A 17,500-nucleotide genomic window follows, 5' to 3' on the forward strand; every position below is an offset into this window, starting at 1 on the left:
CTCACATACATACATACATACATACATACATACAAACATACATACATACATACATACATACATACATACAAACATACATACATACAGACTACTTCATGAATCCATTTATGCATAACCATTTGTATATTCTTCAAGTTTACTTCAGACATCGTCTGTCTGCTCAAATGAAAGACATTCAAGTATTTCTTTTAAAAAGTCATTTTAAATCATTTATGCATGACAGTTGGATTTTTTCCTATTTTTATTAAAATATCCCTTTTATGATACCAGGAAAGCTTTTTTTTTTTTTCAAATAATTTTTTCCACAAAATAATACGATATACCGTTAGATAGATTTCTAATTGAGATAGAACATGGCATAAAACTCCTTGTAAAAAGATATCAGCTATCAAAAATATCTTAGCGTCGAAAACCTGCAATTATCTGAGTATGATTGTTAATTCCAGTGCGAGATTCAGGCAAACACACACACACACACACACACACACACACACACACACACACACACACACACACATATATATATATATATATAAATAGGAAATTTCATTTGAAATATATTTCAAATGAAATTTCCTATTCGAATATAAATATTAACAGCACAAAGTTTCTTTAAATAGGTCAATAGTGCAATCCTAGAGCTATAAATATTCTTCTTTTTTTTTATTGCTTCACTGGGAACGAAGAAATTGTTTGCTTCCATCCATCCATAGCCCTTGAGGCCCAAAGAGGCATAGGGCGTCTACAACTTTTTTGTAGATGTTTTTGTAGCGAGGAGTTTTTTTACAGGATGATGGTGTTGGCCCCACGTCCAACCTTCCCAGAAGGTGCAATTGTTTGCTTATAAAGTAAATAAACATACTTTTTTGGATGAACATAATGAGTTTCTGGTTCCATTGAAGAATAAATATATATATATATATATATATATATATATAACTACTTCATTTACTCACATAAAATTAATATACGAAAGTATAAATTTATGTGTAAACTTTAAGTATTTACTTCAAAAGTGCTCAATACGTAGGTAGAGCTAGTTAGTAATAAGCCTGAAGAATCCTAGAGTAGGTGAAACGCGGAATATTCAGTGTAGCTTAATCGCCATATATATTTTATAAATTACTATATATATATATATATATATATATATATATATATATACAATAAATTAAACTCTTGTTTGGTAATTGGGAACTAAAAGATACTTTATAGTTTTCTCTCTTTCTGCCCCCCTCTCTGTGTGTTTATATATATAATTGTATATTAGTTCCAAATTAAATTTGTTCTTTTACTGGTTTCAATGAACCGAAATAATTGCTAATCTTAACAATTTTTCTCATTAAAATCAATACAAATCGAATTAATCCCTTCCCTTCCCCATGTTTTTAAAAGCACAGTGAATTCTAGTTCGTTGATAGAAGTTCTCAAAGTACCTTCTACTTTCGTTAAATTCAACATTATCTGCCACAGGAATCAGTGCATCGGCCACGAAATCACTACGCAATTACTTTTTTTTTTATATCACGAACAACACAAAAGGGAATAATCTTCATAGTATGTAATGCTACATGATGCTAATAGAATGACCTGCACGTTTGTAGTTTTATTTTCGTGTTCAATACATTGTTTTGGGATTAAACGAAATTTGGTTAATGGAATTTGTGGATCGTATATATATTTACATCGAATATATATATATAAAGATTAGTCGGGTAAAAAAAAACAGTAGTTGTCAGTTATTAAAAAAGAGGTTAATGTTTATTTATATATGTACTGGGGGAGGGGTTGCCTGGATGTGAAATACGCTTAAATATGATATTTTAATTTATCTAGACTTCCTACATATTATTATAAAGCCGTGAATTAAAAAAAAAAAAAAAAAAGATTTGGGTGCCATCAGCTAGAATCGAAACCGAAATAGTAGCATTTAAAGCTGGAGACGTAACGTACCAATGTGACCCGCATACAAACTGATTAAAAATCAAAAATTAAAAATAAACTAAGATGAATGTACAAAATGTTTAACGATTTTTTCATTTTTGACCTCTTAAAAACAATTTTAACCAGCTAAAGACCCATTAAAAACGGCACATAAAAATATCCAATTATTTAAGACCCCTAGCGCTGCTCTGCAACTTTTAGTTTCAGTGAAGCTTGAGTTTGAAAATATGGAGACAGACAGAAAGACATATATAGCTGTTTATATATTAGATTACATCTATCTATCTATATATCTATCTATCTATCTATCTATCTATGCTTGGTTCTATGTGGAATCATCCAGAAATTTAGGAGTTTGAAATCGATGTCCTCAGATTTTCTTGTAACTTGCACCATAAATGGATATGTGATGGGTTAGTATAAGAACAAACACTACTACTACTACTACTACTACTACTACTACTACTACTACTACAACAACTACTACTCAAACAGGGGTACTCTGGATTGATACAAAAATGAAAATTGACTCAGTCTAGAATGATTTCTTTGTCACTAACTGATGTAATGAATATAAGTACATCCGAGTATTTCCTCCTACACTATTGTGACTGTTATATGGTACAATCACGTTGACACAACGGTTCTCACTAGATCACTGAAGTTAAGCAACGTTGTCATTTTAAATCAATTACGTCTTCTTTTCAAAACTTTGACTACAAGATCGAAAAAAAAAAGCGAATTCCTTTGGCTTCTGTGCTGATGCTGGTGGACTCACTATGGTGTTTAAGTTATTTTGGGGTTATTACACAACATCATTAGGGGTTGTTGATAACCTTCACATAGTCCATCTTGTGATTACCGGATACTAAAATATCAGCAGAGGAACTAATGCGAACATCTGAATTAAACAGGTTTTTAAAAAAAATCAAAATAACTCGTTAGTCGGGCTCATACACATAAAAATATTTAAAAACTCAACAAGAACATTCATATAAATTTAATCTATACTTCCAAAAATGTGGTCTGTATACTAAAATGCACAGCATGCAACAAATCCTATATAGGCACCATTAAAGCAATTAATAACAGAACCATTCTACATAAAAGCAATATAAAAATATCAGAAAACAAAAATCTGTTTTAGTAGATCTAACTTCCAACCTTCTTTGGGTGTATTTTGTCGAACTTGGAAATCTTTCTGTGAACTCGGGAATCTGCACGGGATTTTGAATAAAACCCTTTATTTAATTCACGGTGGTAGCATGCTCTCATTCCGCCAGCCAAGATTGAATAGAAGTCCTAAGTAATTCCTAATTGATTTTTAGTGTCGCCCACACTAAGGATTGAACGTTCAAGCTCTAGAAAAGTGCATCTTACAACTAAATTTTATCAAGTACCTTATCCATTACGCTGCAGGACCTTTTGTCATGATGAAACTTTAAATAAAGGGTTCCGTTTGAGATTCTGTGCAGATTTCTGTGTTTAACAGAACAATTCCCAAGTTTGACAGAAAGATTCCCGAGTTCGACAAGATACACTTGAAGAAGGTTGTAGGTTACATCACCCGAAGCTGTGAAAATATCACTCAAGATGAAAACAGTAGTACAAATAATCCAAATAATCAATCCTTATCCAAAAAATTAAGAAACATAAAAAAATGGAATAATTTTTATCGAGACCAAAGTGTATTATCTGTTCCGACACTACACTTTATCTGTTTCCGATTAGTGAAAGAAAATATCCTTCAGGACTCAAGCAGTTTTTATTGTTGTCCTAATCCAGAGTGTTCCTTATTGGAAAACTGCATTTTTTCCACATCCAAAACCGACCTTGTGACAAACTCTCCTTGTGGAGAACCAATTAAACAGGAATTCCCAGACAAAGCTGGGATAACAACAAGTAATCTTTTAAAAGTCAGACTCAAATAGCATTTACCAAACTTTACTTCTGACAAGCTAATTTTCATTCGTTATTGTTGCACCATGTTATTGACAATGTGGACATCGCTTTAAAGTGTTTGGTAGAATTCGCAAGTAATACTAAGTTTCTATTTATTTTTACTATGTTCACTAGATGTAACGTGTGTTTATTGAAATTTTGAAAATTTTTATTTAGAGTTTATGTTGTGGATATATGATTACTAACCAAAAAACAGATATTTGATTTTAAAAAAGAATTATAATCTGCTTATGTGTAGTCTGCAGATGGTAAACTAGTAAAATAAGGTTGGGAGCTCTAGTGTTAGACGAACCGGCTAAACCTAGAGGGTCTAATATACCAATAAGACTGTGGATCTTGCTTTGTTTTGTGGACATGTACATTGAATTGTGTTGCTTGTTCATTAAAAAAATATGTATCTTTAGAGGTTTGTCTTATCTGTATGTGTTTCTCCTATAGATTATAAAATATGAATTTTACATCCCATAATATTATAGCCTATACTAACACCCCTATTAAAGCCTTTAGTTTTATTGTCAAGCATTCCTATTTACTTGTGAGTTTATATGCACGATTTTCCTAGGACTACTCTGCATGTATATGTACATGCTGGCAATGTGTGTGCATATATATGTATCTATGGGGATGTGCATGTGTGGTCGACAGAATGTGTATTAAGGCAATACATCTACTGACGGTTGAGGTAAGTGAAATGCTAACTATATGAAATTCAAAGCACACGCATCTCATCCCCTTCACTTCACCATTAGTCACCGTGCATACATGTATTAGTGCGTATGTGCATGCGCTGGCAATGCATCTGCATGCATGTGCATGTATACAAGGTATAATCACATTGACATACCGGTTATCATCAGATCACTGAAGTTAAGCAACGTTGAGCCTGGCTAATACCAGATGGGTGATTATCTGGAAATTTTAGTCACTGCATGTGCTCTCCACTTATCTCGGCATTGTTTTCAGTCGTCCTGCCACTGGTATTTAACATTGTCGATTCAGGAGGAGTGTTGTGGTTGGAGATTGTGCAACTCTTGTCACAAAAAATTCCACTAACGGGCATCCTTACAAGGAGTATCCATAGTCTGTCAAAACTGCAGGAAGCTATCATGTGCATATGCTTCCACCAGAAACTTAAAAAGCAATAAAAGCTCTATTTTGTTTTGTTTATTAGATGTACGTGTGTTGTTTTTTTTTGTTGTTGTTTTTTTTACATGGAGTTCACCACTTATCAAGGCCCAATGGCCACTCGGGGATAAGGGTTATTGTGTGTACAGTAATCAATGGGATAGTGTAGCAATAGTATTGGAGAATTGATAAGGTGTCATTACTTGGGGGGGGCGGTTCATCAGGAATTTGTTTGTGTTAGACTTGAAGACATCCAGGTTGAAGTCGGGAGGGAAACAGGCAAGCGGAACAGAGTTCCACAGGTGTGCAGTTCTAAGAAAGAAGCTTTGTTCATGGAATCTACGTTTTGATTTAGGCACAGGTAAGGAGTGGGGAAAATTATTGACGGTGGTTTCAGCTAGTCGGGTGTTTTTTTTAAAAAGATTGGCGGGGGGGGGGACCAGAGAATGGTTGTAGTATTTATGATTTATATTTGGACTTTATGTTATGAATACAACAAAATTAATTCATTGTTATTTTCTTATTCGTTTTTTTTATGGAAGTTGCTCAAGACAAGGTATATGATGTAAGGAGCTAAAAGGAATGAAAGATTATTAATAGAAAAGACAGAAACTACCTATTGACCTTAGTCTTGAAAAGACCAGGGCTATACATGGTAGGAAAACAATCTGCCAGAAGAGAATTCCCCAAGGTTGCAGTTTTTGAAAATAAGCTGCTAAAATATGGCAATGTATTACAACAAGGTACTCGAACAGTGAATTGATGAAGACCACTAGACCGACTAGTCAAACAAGCTGGAACAAAGGAATAAATCAAACGATTCTAAAAAAGAAACACACATAAAATGGTAGTATCCATGTACTTACCTAGAAATAAATATTTATTTTAAAATTATATATACATGTACAGGGTTCACAGATGATAAAATAGCTCTCAGAGGGTAAAAAAAAATGAGAACCCCTGTTCTAAACTAAAGGAAACATTGATATTCGCATGCAGTCACCTTGTCGAAAAGAATTGAGGAAATGTCTCATTCAAGCCAAAAGTAAAAAAAAAAATATTGAATAGTATTTATTTGAAAAGACTTACATAAGCAGTCAGCATCTTCAAACCAGCAGGAAGAGAGAAAGAGAAAGAAAAAGAGAAAGAGGAAAAGAATGTTAACTTTTTTTATGATTATAAGTGTTGAATTCAAACAAAAAATATACACATTACCAGTGAACTACATTACTTTGATTATTCGGACTTCTGTTATCACCGTGGGTGATATTATCACAATTTTTCAGCCGGCCAACATAACCAATCTTCTATAGGTTGAAGGTTCGATCCTTAGCATGGGGGATAGATACTAAGAATACACTTACGAATTAGTAAAAACTTCTACCTGGTCATGACTGAGAGAAAGGAAGCAAGCTTCCCCTGTGAATTATAGAAAGGGTTGCATTCAAAATTCCATACAGATCCCCAAGTTCTACATAAAGATCCTTGAGTTTAACAAGATGCACCTGAAGGTCAAGGGTTACATTGGCCGAAAGGTTGTGAGAATAAAAACAGTAGTTCGAATAATCCAAAAAATAAAAATGATCAATCTCACCTCAAAACTTCCAAATCATAAATGAACTATTATATTTTGCATTGCCTACTCATTCTTAAAGGGAACTGTTTAGTATACATATAGATTGTTCAAGTATGTGCTTCCATAGTTCCATATAAACTCAGCCTATAATGGCTTTCTTGCTACTACCGAGTCACCACTTGTTAATGTCAAAAGCCACTCAAGGATAAATGTTTATGTGAGGGATAAATTATTAGTTGAGTGATGAAGAATATGATTAGAGGTTTCAAAATCTTAAATGAAATATGTACAAAATTTGATTGCTTATGAAGATAATCCCTGACTGATCCGATCAACTGCTAAATCTCAATCCCTTTATTGTTCGATGTTCTACCCTCATAGCTTCTTTGCTCGAACTGTTCATCTTTATAATTCCCTTCCTGTTTCCTGTTTCTCTGATAATTAATACTAATTGCAGAAATTTAAATGTAATGTGGACAAAAAATCTCGCTACTAAACTCTCAAGATGGGTTTCCCGCTATAAATCTGGCCTCTATCAGAGTAGCGCCTTACCATTCATTGGCAATATGCCTTGTTTGGTGGTAAATAAAAGTATTTGTTGATTTAATGAAATAGTTGTCGTAAACTGTCCTCACAAGTAACCAAATTAGGTTCATTCAATTCATTATTTTCAACTGACAATCCAGCCATTGTGATTGCTATTAAATATTGAAATATATATTTATTTAGACAGATTATTCAGCCTACTTTTCTTATCTTCAGTATCTTGTAGAACACAGGAATTTTTATGTTGAACTCGGGAATCTGTACGGAATTTAGAACAGAAACTAGTGTTGGGATGATTAATCAGAATCAGGAATCAGAAAAATCGAAACTTTTGGTGGTATCGGAATCGGAATCGGAAAAATGTGTGCCTATTTTCCGATGCCGATAACGATTCCTTTATTTATCACTTTTTTATTTGATTTTGTTTGAAGCAAAATTTTCCATTGCTGGTAGAAATAATAAAAATTTATTAATTTTAAACTACCAGTAAAACTAAAAGTTATAAATCGCTCTCACAAGTGTATGTTTTACGGTCTGAAAAATATATGCACATTTAACACGTGTTTTTACTGTAATCCTGACAAAATAACTTTATAGTTAAATATTTAGAAATTTATAAAGAATCGGAATCAGAATCGGTAATTATATCAGAATCGGGAATTTAATATGGAATCAGTAATTGTATCGGAATCGAGAAAAATATTGGAAACGTCCCATCACTAACGAAACCCTTTATTTTATCTACATTAATAATTTGTTCTCATTCGTAACCAAGTAGAAATCTTCAGTTATTTTTAATGGTATTCTTAACACTTCTACTTAGTCAGGACTGATGGACGAGAACAAGTCATCCCCGTGGAACAAACGAAGAGTTCTGTTCCAAATTCTATAAAAACTCACGAGTTCAACAAGAGGCAGTCACAAAAAGTTTATGAAAATATCATCCAAGATAAGAAAAGTTATCCAAATTGTCATCTAAAAAAATTCTGGAACATTAAATATCTTAATTTTACATACAGAGTCGGTGCAATGTGATTTGGTTGTTTTGAAAGCTTTGCTAGTTTAATGTAGGTAGTGTTAAGAGAGATGGGTTTTAGACGACCGAAGCTATAACACAAATAGAATACATGTTATTCATTCGTTTATACATACACATATTGCAATAGATTAAGATGGTTTCCCTAACATGAATCAATGGACAAATAACAACAGATTAAAAACAGTAATACCTATATTTCCTTACGGAAGGAATTATTTTTAAGTAAAGAAAAAAAAACTTGGTTCAATTAGTATTGAAAAGGTTAGTATTTATTATCAAATAAATTATTTAATAGTGTAAACTAATCAGAAACTCAAGTTTTCTTGGCTTGTTTGTCGGCATCAGTTTTCTCATTGCCAAAGTTAACCTTTTACTAGTGGTGGCTTGAAGGGATTTAATTTTGTTTGGAGTTGCTGTTCTATGTTCTTTCTATTGCAGTGTTTGTTCCTGGATCATTAATTTCTATTTGTGACTTTATGTGCAGGGATAACTGTTTGTAGGGTAGCCTTATTGTGATATATTTTATATATTTTTCCGTTTCCATTGATAAAAGAGACTTTTCTTGATTGTGTATGTTCAGATAAGAGTAAGTCATTGCTGTAGGAGTTTTTTGCTGTTGATATGTTCCCTAGTCAGTATAGTGTTTTCTTCTTTGTTTTAAAATGTGTTGAACTTTCAGAAGCATCTCCTATTATTTTTAATGATTCGTCCTGAGCCATATATTTTGATAAAATATTGCTTGAATGGTTTACTTTCAATCACTCTTCCAGTTGTTTACATTTCAAGGGATCGTTTCCTGTAAAGTTTTGGAGTTATTGCAAGAGACTGGAGTTCTTTGCTGTGTTCTTCCCACTTTCTCGCTTTCTGTTATGCCTTTTTACTAAGTCTTTTTCTATGTTTGTGATAATTTCTTGCTAGTTCAGGTGGGGACAGCATCTTTCTGGTAGTATCGGGATTGAACATCTTTTTGGACATCTGAATAATATGAGTACTATTGAGTTTTTTTCTTGTAGATCAATGCTATTTCTGTAAATTAGCCCTTTGAAATCATTCTATATTTAGGGATCCTAATAGAAAAAAATTGAATACTTTTAATTGTGATCTCTACTCTTCTGTTTGCATGGGAGCTTTTAACTGAAATTATTCTGAGGAGTACATTTCATGTTTTATAGAATCGTTATGCTGCCTGGAGTGAATTTACTCCCCACACAGTTGTTCTGATACACCAAACGTGGTAAATACTATTCTGAGGCATTTGATCAAGTTAGTTGACATTCCAGTTGCTTTAAATACAATAGTAAATAAATACAGTCTGTATATCTGGCAACAATTTTGACATTTTCATAAACAATCATTAAAAGAAACAAACATTCTTTTCACACAAATGCTGTCGAGTGTTACCTGTGAATAATAAAAAAACACAAATCAAGTAATAAAGTCTTTTTTACATATATGTGGTCTGGTCTTCATTCTTTGGTCGTCGCTTTCCATGTATGTGGTCGTTGATCTATATAGTTGCATCGTCTAGTGACTATTTAACTCAATCGAAAAATCCATGCATGGGAACAATAGAGACTTGTGGTTTTAAAGGTTTTATTAGGGAGAAAAGTTCATTTACGAAGAGAGAGACCAAAATTGATTCCCTATAAAAACTAAAATTAATTCCTTCTTATTTAACTTTCTTAAAATGGTCAATGAACGTGCAGGTCTCAAGAAAATTTCTATTAGATTCCTACATTTTCGGCACATCTGATCTGGTTTGGTTGCTCCTTCACCGGAAAATGCTTCTAAATCTCTGGAAAGTCTGCGCTCTGCTCGACATGTGAACATTTATGTAACATTATCGACACCTGCTTCTAGCATGTTTTGTCTACGAAGCTGACTTTTGGACCCTTGTATCAATCATCCTAGGTGCACTGGGTCCATCTCCAGGTCACCCTGACATATATTTGATGTAATAATCGTGAAATTCATATCAGTTAACATAATCTCAATCTACCGGCATATGGTACAAATATATAACACAATTATCAGATAATTTGCGCATATAAGAAGTCATATTTATGAATACACGGTTAATCTGGCTGATATATTTCTATCGTATTTAACTTTAGAATCCTATAACAATTTTTATATTCATTTCCGTCTTATTTTATCGATTTGTTATGTTATTGGGTTGCGGAAAATACCAGGCAGCCTGCTGCATGGCCGACTATCAGTGTTTAGGATAGAAATATTTTTGATAACAAAAAAAAAAGAATGTTTGAATAACAGAAAGAATATTATTGAAACGAAAAAATATTTAACTTGACAAAGTATTTACATAAAAATAATTCCCAGGTATTTTAACTTCGGGGAAAAGGAATTTCATAAGTAAAAAATAAACACAAATGACTACGTGACAGAGATCGTGTGGTGATACGTGTTGATGACGTAGTTTAGAGTGGGGCATGGTTTTTTGAGAGACGTGTAGAAATTAGTCAAGAGTTGGAAGTCAGAGTTAAGAGTCGACAGTCGGCAGTCAGATAGATAGATAGATAGATAGAGAGAGAGAGAGAGAGAGAGAGAGAGAGAGAGAGAGAGAGAGATGGTCCACTGAATTTAATGGCGCTGAAGAAGGGAGACTGTCGGAAAATTTCAATAGTAAGAATCTATGACCAAAGCTGCTGTAAATACGACCAAAACTTCGAGTCGTACGAATCTTCGTTTGCAGTTTTTCCAAGGATCCATCAAATCGAGATCAACCCAGATGGATAAGGTATGTTTCACTATTGGTCGATGTTCATCTCACCAAAGAGGACTGTATCCGTCTCCTATTATTGCAAAAAGAGCATCTATCATAAATTGTACATGTCCTGTTTATACACTCATCACTAGAAGATCACATATAAGCTTCAAATATATATACACTCAACATCTTAGAGACAAATATATCACACACCAAGAAAAAAATAGACACATTTATATATACTCTTAAATATATGAACACATTATTCTAATTAAAAAAAAAAATTAAAAAAAAATGGGTTCTTGTAAGCATTCGAACATTCTCAGTTCCGACCCGTTCAGTTCGAACTCGACTCCGCCATCTTGACTGCCTGTTTATGTTACATTTGAACTTCTGCATGTCAGTACAGCCAGGAAAGCAGGCAGCAGGAAGGGAATTCAAAAGTCTAACTGTTTAAGGAAAGAAACTGTTAGAATAGAAAGCTTTCTAGCATTTAGGAACAAAAACAGTGAAGGGGTGAGATCTTATTGCTAAGTGGGTTGGTCGGGGATATGTACGTCGACGGGGTACAAGTGAAACGAGTTCATCAGAACACATTCCATTAAAATATTTGTAACACAGGCACAGTGATGCAACATTGTGGCGATGGGACAGCGGCTGGAGCTTAGTTGATAAAATGGGACCGATTAGATTGATAACTATTTTTTGGACTTTATCTAAGAAAGAGAGACTAGTGGTTGATGCACCAGCCCAGATGTGGCAACAATATTCCATGCATGAGCGGCGAATGGTAGCCTTGTAGAGGTACAGGATACTCTCAGGCGTGAGTAGTTTTCTAGCTCGATAGAGGGAACCCACCTTCTTTGTAGCAGCCTTTGCAATATCCTCTATGTATTTGTTCCAGTTCACATTGCCCACAAATGTTAAGCCGTATAGTTTGAAGGTAGAATTCTCAGGTAGGGTGCTATGTGTCATGAATATAGACGGTTGGAGAGGCGTCTTGTAATTGTTAAATGAGAGCAGCTTAGTTTTACTAGCATTAAATGTTACCATCCATTTATGGCCCCATTCCACTATAGTCTGGATGTCATTTTCTAACAATTTTGCCATTGTCTTAGATTTATGTACATCTGTTCTTCCCTCATGCATATTATAGAGCGTTGTATCATCAGTAAATATACTCATCTCGGACACAATATTATCAGGGAGGTCCTTTATAAATATCAGGAATAATAATGGTCAAAGGATCGACCGCTAAGGTACTCCTTGCTAGTCTCTCTACTAGCCCACTCAAATCCTTGCTAGTCTCTCTACTCGGCTAGACACAACTAGCTTAACGATACTCGGCTAGACACAGCTAACCCTCACTTAAAAGTGACGACTCCTCCCTTATACAACAGAACTGAATCGCATTTCCAATTCTTCATTCAAAAGCGAGGATCTTTTCAGAGAAAAACCCCAACCGAATTGCATTTTAAAAATTCTTCATTTTAAAGCGACAACTTTTTCTAGTAAATCCACTCGAATCTCCTTTTTTTTTATAGCAAATGCAACCGAATTTCATTTAAATTTCTTATTTAAAAATGACGACTGTTTACATAAAAGTCGACCGAATCGTATTTGAAGTTCATCCAAAAGCGACGACTTTTTCAAAAACCCAAATCATCCAACTCGAATTGTACTTTCATAAAATAACTGTTCTGTTATAAAGGAACTTTTTTTTATTCTTTTCAGCAAATATAATTGAATTTCATTTTAAATTCCTCGTTTAAAAACAACGACTTTTTGATACCTACAAGTCGACCGAATCGTACTTTAAATTCTTTTAAAAACGACGACTTTTTACCCCTCCCCCTAAAAAAAAATTCCGACTCGAATAAAATTTCATAAAATAACTACTGGTTAAGTGTTTAAATAAATATGCACGTATTTTAAATTATCCAAAACATGACAAATTTTCCTGTTGATTTTTTAATGCGCCTCCAACATTTAACCAAATCGTATTCCGACACGTTGATTTCACGACGACAAAAGAAAATCCAACGAATCCCACTGGGAAGACCAAAAAAAAAAAAAAGACAAAAAGATCCGACTCACTTCAACGTCGTCGTATCTTCACCTCTCTGAGCGCGACTCGTTCAAGTTTTCCCTTTCTCAACGCTTTAAATTTTAAAAGTTCGACGTGAATCATTTATATCTTTCCATTTTTCAACGCTTCAATTTTTAAAATTTAACGCCATTTAATATTCTCATTCTTTCGACACTTCCAATTTTCACAGTTTGACGCGACTCATTTAATCTTTCCCTTCCTCGAGGCTTTCAAACCTCGACGTGACTCGTTCAATCTTTCGCTTTCAAATTTCGATGTGACTCGTTTAATCTTTACCTTCCTCGAGGCTTTCAAATTTTGTCTCGGTCGCAGCGACTTTTCAGGCCGAAATAGCTTCTAATTAAAAAAAAAAAAAAAAAAAGAAATGGATTCATGTCAGCATTTAAACATTCTCAGTTTTGACCCGTTCAGTCCGGTTCTACCGAACTCTACCCCCACCATCTTGACTGCCGGCCTCATTCCAGTGTGTAGCCTCATTGATATGCAAATTACATCAAACTATATTACTGATCAATATCCCAGGTCAGAATATTTAAACTGCTATTTGTTAGTTCATCATCCCCACACCCGGATGTGCAGCGTGTAATGCCTTCGATATTTTGGTTGCAAAGTGAACTTGGAATGATAATCCTGTATCCTAGCATTACAACTCTGTCAACCACATGCATGTGATAAGCATATCCATGATATGATTTTACAAAGAAAGAAAGAAACAAACAAACAGAGAACTTCACACAAACCTAATTAATTATGCAGTAGGTAAAATCATGTTACGACAGTGCTCTACTCAAAGAGGGGAGGGGACTTTAAATATATTTTATGTATCAATTTTTAGTGCTTACGTCAACAATGCTCAATACTTGAGTAGAGCTAGGTAGTGAATTAATAATCTTAATTCAAAATTGCACTTCACGCACGCACGTGTTAAGATAAGTTGAACTATTAATTCAATACATTCATAAAAAGGAAGCGTTATCCTATTCAAAACAGAACGATATAATAGGAAATAAGAGCCAGTCTAGCCTTTGTCTGAGTGAAGCCCGGCAATTGGTTAATAAAAGCTATAACACACGCCTGGTAATAAAAAAGGAATCCTTATTGGTTGACTAGTGTTATGGGGTAAAATGGTAATAAGAACATGGATGTGCATCAGAAGCAAAGATGCATCATTGAATTCAGGCGAGGGAAAGGGTACATTGAGATTTGTGGTGACTCTGTAGAAAAATAAAATTCTGGTGCACAAAAGGTTGCTTTTTTATGGTCAACATTTTAAGTTAAAAAAAGGAGATTTTACTTTTTGCAAAAAGCTCGTACATATGTATATATATATATAGGTACTCATACAAAGACTGTTACGCTGTATCACAGTTCTTCAGTGCGGTTAGACTAATAACTGCTTCAAACTAGGATCGAAACTCGGTATGCATATATATAAGGTACAGCAGGCTAACTATTGTTTATCACGGTAAATTTCCAACACTGGATTCATAAGTGCTGAAAGCACCACCTTATTTTCTTCCAAAAATCTATAAAAAAAAATAATAATCGAATAAACCTAAACAGTAAATAGAACGTTATTTAAAAAGTCAATTTCCTATGAATTATTAAAAATCTTCATCCTTATAATCATAACGAAGAAATCTATAAGCCGAGAAGAAACATTTTATTAGATTACATCCAAAGACCAGAATCTATTATTTAATAAAAAGGAGGAATAACAAAGCAGACATGTTTGCTATTTAATTTCACGTTGACATAAAGAAAAACGCAGCAACAAGTTCCATAAATCATATGTAATTGTAGAGTTTACAATTTAAATCTAATCGGTTTTAACATTACACTTGTATTAAATCGACTGATCTACAGTGAACATCTGTCCATGATATATATATATATATATATATATATATATATATATATATATATTATCAACATAATTCTAAGTAATTAAATAAATCCAAACGTGTTTTCATTAGTATTTCGCGGTGGCCCAATGGTTAATGTCTCACGTATTTTTTCACACTTTAATTTCCAACTTTGTCTCAAGGGTTCTGGTTCGATTCTCATACATACCTAGCAAAACTTTTTTTTTATTTTACCCCCACCTCCCGACACCAACAACCGGGTGTTTTAATTTACCCAAAACCACACACACCTCCAAACACCCGGGAAACGCCGGGTACCCCCCGCTAGTCTATAAATATAAAAGCGAAAATGTGTGTATGTATGTATGTATGTATGTATGTTCGCTTTTTGTGTATGTCTGTAAAAGGCTTTTTTCCGAGAAGCGGTCGGTCGGCTCGCAACATCTCCAAACTTTTTACATCACATATAAATCATAATATCTACGAGGTAACAAAGGAGGTCGCCTGTCTATTTAATTTGCTCGACTCTGAAAAGATAAATATTCAACATTTTTCGCTCGTCGCATGTGGATTAGTCTTTTTCGTTTCATAAAAGCGGCACTAATTCTGGCGGTATTTTTACAGTCGCGATCGCCGGAAATGTCTGAAAGCAATCAGATTTGATCAATGTGGAAATATTTTCCTTATATCAGACAACTGCTATTCAATTTGGGCAATCCCCTTTTTATGGGGAGCTGGTCCCCCCCAAAAAAACTTGGAAAAATAGAATAAAAAAAGCGTTCCCGCAGTAAATGAAATATTGCCCCGCAGTCAAAGTTGACCTCATTAAGTCATTAAAACGTGCACCTGCCAACTCTAAATACTTAAATAAATTCAAACGTGTTTCCATTAGTATTTCACGGTGGCCCAATGGTTAAAGTCGCACTTTTTTTTTTTTCACACTTTAATTTCCAACTTTGCCTCAAGGATTCGGGTTCGAGCCTCATACTTACCTACCAAAACTTCTTTTTTTATTTACCCCCCACCCCGAGTTTTGATTTACCCAAAACCACACAAACCTCCAAACACCCGGGCAACGCCGGGTACCTCCCGCTAGTTATATATAAAAATAATTTTATATAATCAACAGCAGGTTCACTACAGAGTAATATAGATTACAATGTATTGTAATATAGATTACAATGTATTGTGGACCAAGTCTCCGTGGGAATGCATCTCGGTCCACTGTGATGGATCCCAAACTATAGCAGACAATCAATGGATTCGGTTTAAAAATAGGCGATTTCCCCGATTTCAATGACAATACAAATATGTGTGTGAAACATTCATTGATCATCATTCAATCTCAGGCAACGTTGGGTCTCCCTGCTAGTTTATATATATATATATATATATATATATATATATATATATATATATATAATTGACATTGTCTCTGTGTATATGCAGAAAGCCTCTACCAATTTACTCTGTCAATTTTTGGTCTACATACTTGAAACTTAATATTTAAGGAATTCAGATTTGTGGAACAAATTCGATTTGTTTTTTAGCCAATGAAATAGCTGCTCAGAGGTAAAAATAGAAAAAAAAAATTTAAATGGAGCTTGGCAGACGTAAGTCAACTTAAAGTGCTTCTCTACACATGTGCAATTATACATTTATGTTAAACGGCATTGTGTTTTTTTTAAATGTTCATATCTGCCTGTCTCCAGATTCTGTGGTGGTAGATATCACTAGAGCACTAAATGCTTTGGTTTACATTCTAGCTGATAAAATCCAAGCCATATTTTTTAAACTTTTGAAATCACGACTATATATCGGGTGCAATATTATAATTAATAGAGGCAAGGATCTATAATAGTAAATAGGAAATATGTATGAATTAAAATATCATATGTAAGCGTATTTTACGACCGGGCGGCATGCTAGGTATTGGTATTTCTAAGTGGACTTTCTAGTTTTAAAGTCATTTTCAATAAAGTTGTGTGATCTTTTCCGCCCACGGTTTCTAATTAACTTAAACAGTCTGTCGCACATGTCTCTCTCTCTGTAACATGCCTTCTTCCAACTCAACTCTCTTCACGATTCCTTTTATACGTCTGGTTTGCATAGGGACGGCGAGAGTCTTTCTTACTCGCGTACGATCTTCAAGTACAAAAGCAACTGACAGTCGCCATTTTTTCTTGTCAAGCGACTGAACCCTGCAAAGCACACACATGCTATTCAGGTAAGTTACCATTTTCCCTACACACTTATATAAATTATGAACATGTTTTTGATAGTTTTTCTTGAACGTTTCTATTCTTTAATCCTCAGGTACTTTTTTAGAAGTACGTAATATTCTGGTACGTTTGAACTGAACCAATTATTTGATCTATTGATGGGCAGGAGAAGCAAGGCAAGTTTGAAGTTCAAGATATAAAATATGGTTGATAAGATTATCGAACTAAACTCCTAGCAATGTATCTGACAAATTCACATTTTCTGAGGGTGGAGCGACGGGCATCCAAATTGGGTGAGGGGTTCCAATACTGTACAAAATATCTGCTTTTCTCACAATATTTCTCAGTACTAAGATTTATACCTAAGTTTCGGGAGCATAGGA

The 17,500-nt window shown here is 34.1% G+C and overlaps 1 protein-coding gene across 1 annotated transcript in view; it reads right to left on the reverse strand.

Moving 5' to 3' along the window:
- The window catches only part of LOC145261138 (endoplasmic reticulum aminopeptidase 1-like), a 938,216-nt gene extending 932,062 nt beyond the window's left edge, over positions 1 to 6,154 (reverse strand). Inside the window, exon 1 of the mRNA XM_080119414.1 lies at positions 6,121 to 6,154. The gene's annotated coding sequence lies outside the window, so the exon portion shown is untranslated. The remainder of the gene's footprint in view (positions 1 to 6,120) is intronic.
- Positions 6,155 to 17,500: the final 11,346 nt, after the last annotated feature.

The sequence above is a fragment of the Euprymna scolopes genome, chromosome 37 (genome assembly GCF_053919585.1).
Source record: "Euprymna scolopes isolate OS-2025 chromosome 37, ASM5391958v1, whole genome shotgun sequence".
In the NCBI taxonomy this organism is placed as follows: Eukaryota; Metazoa; Mollusca; class Cephalopoda; order Sepiida; family Sepiolidae; genus Euprymna; species Euprymna scolopes.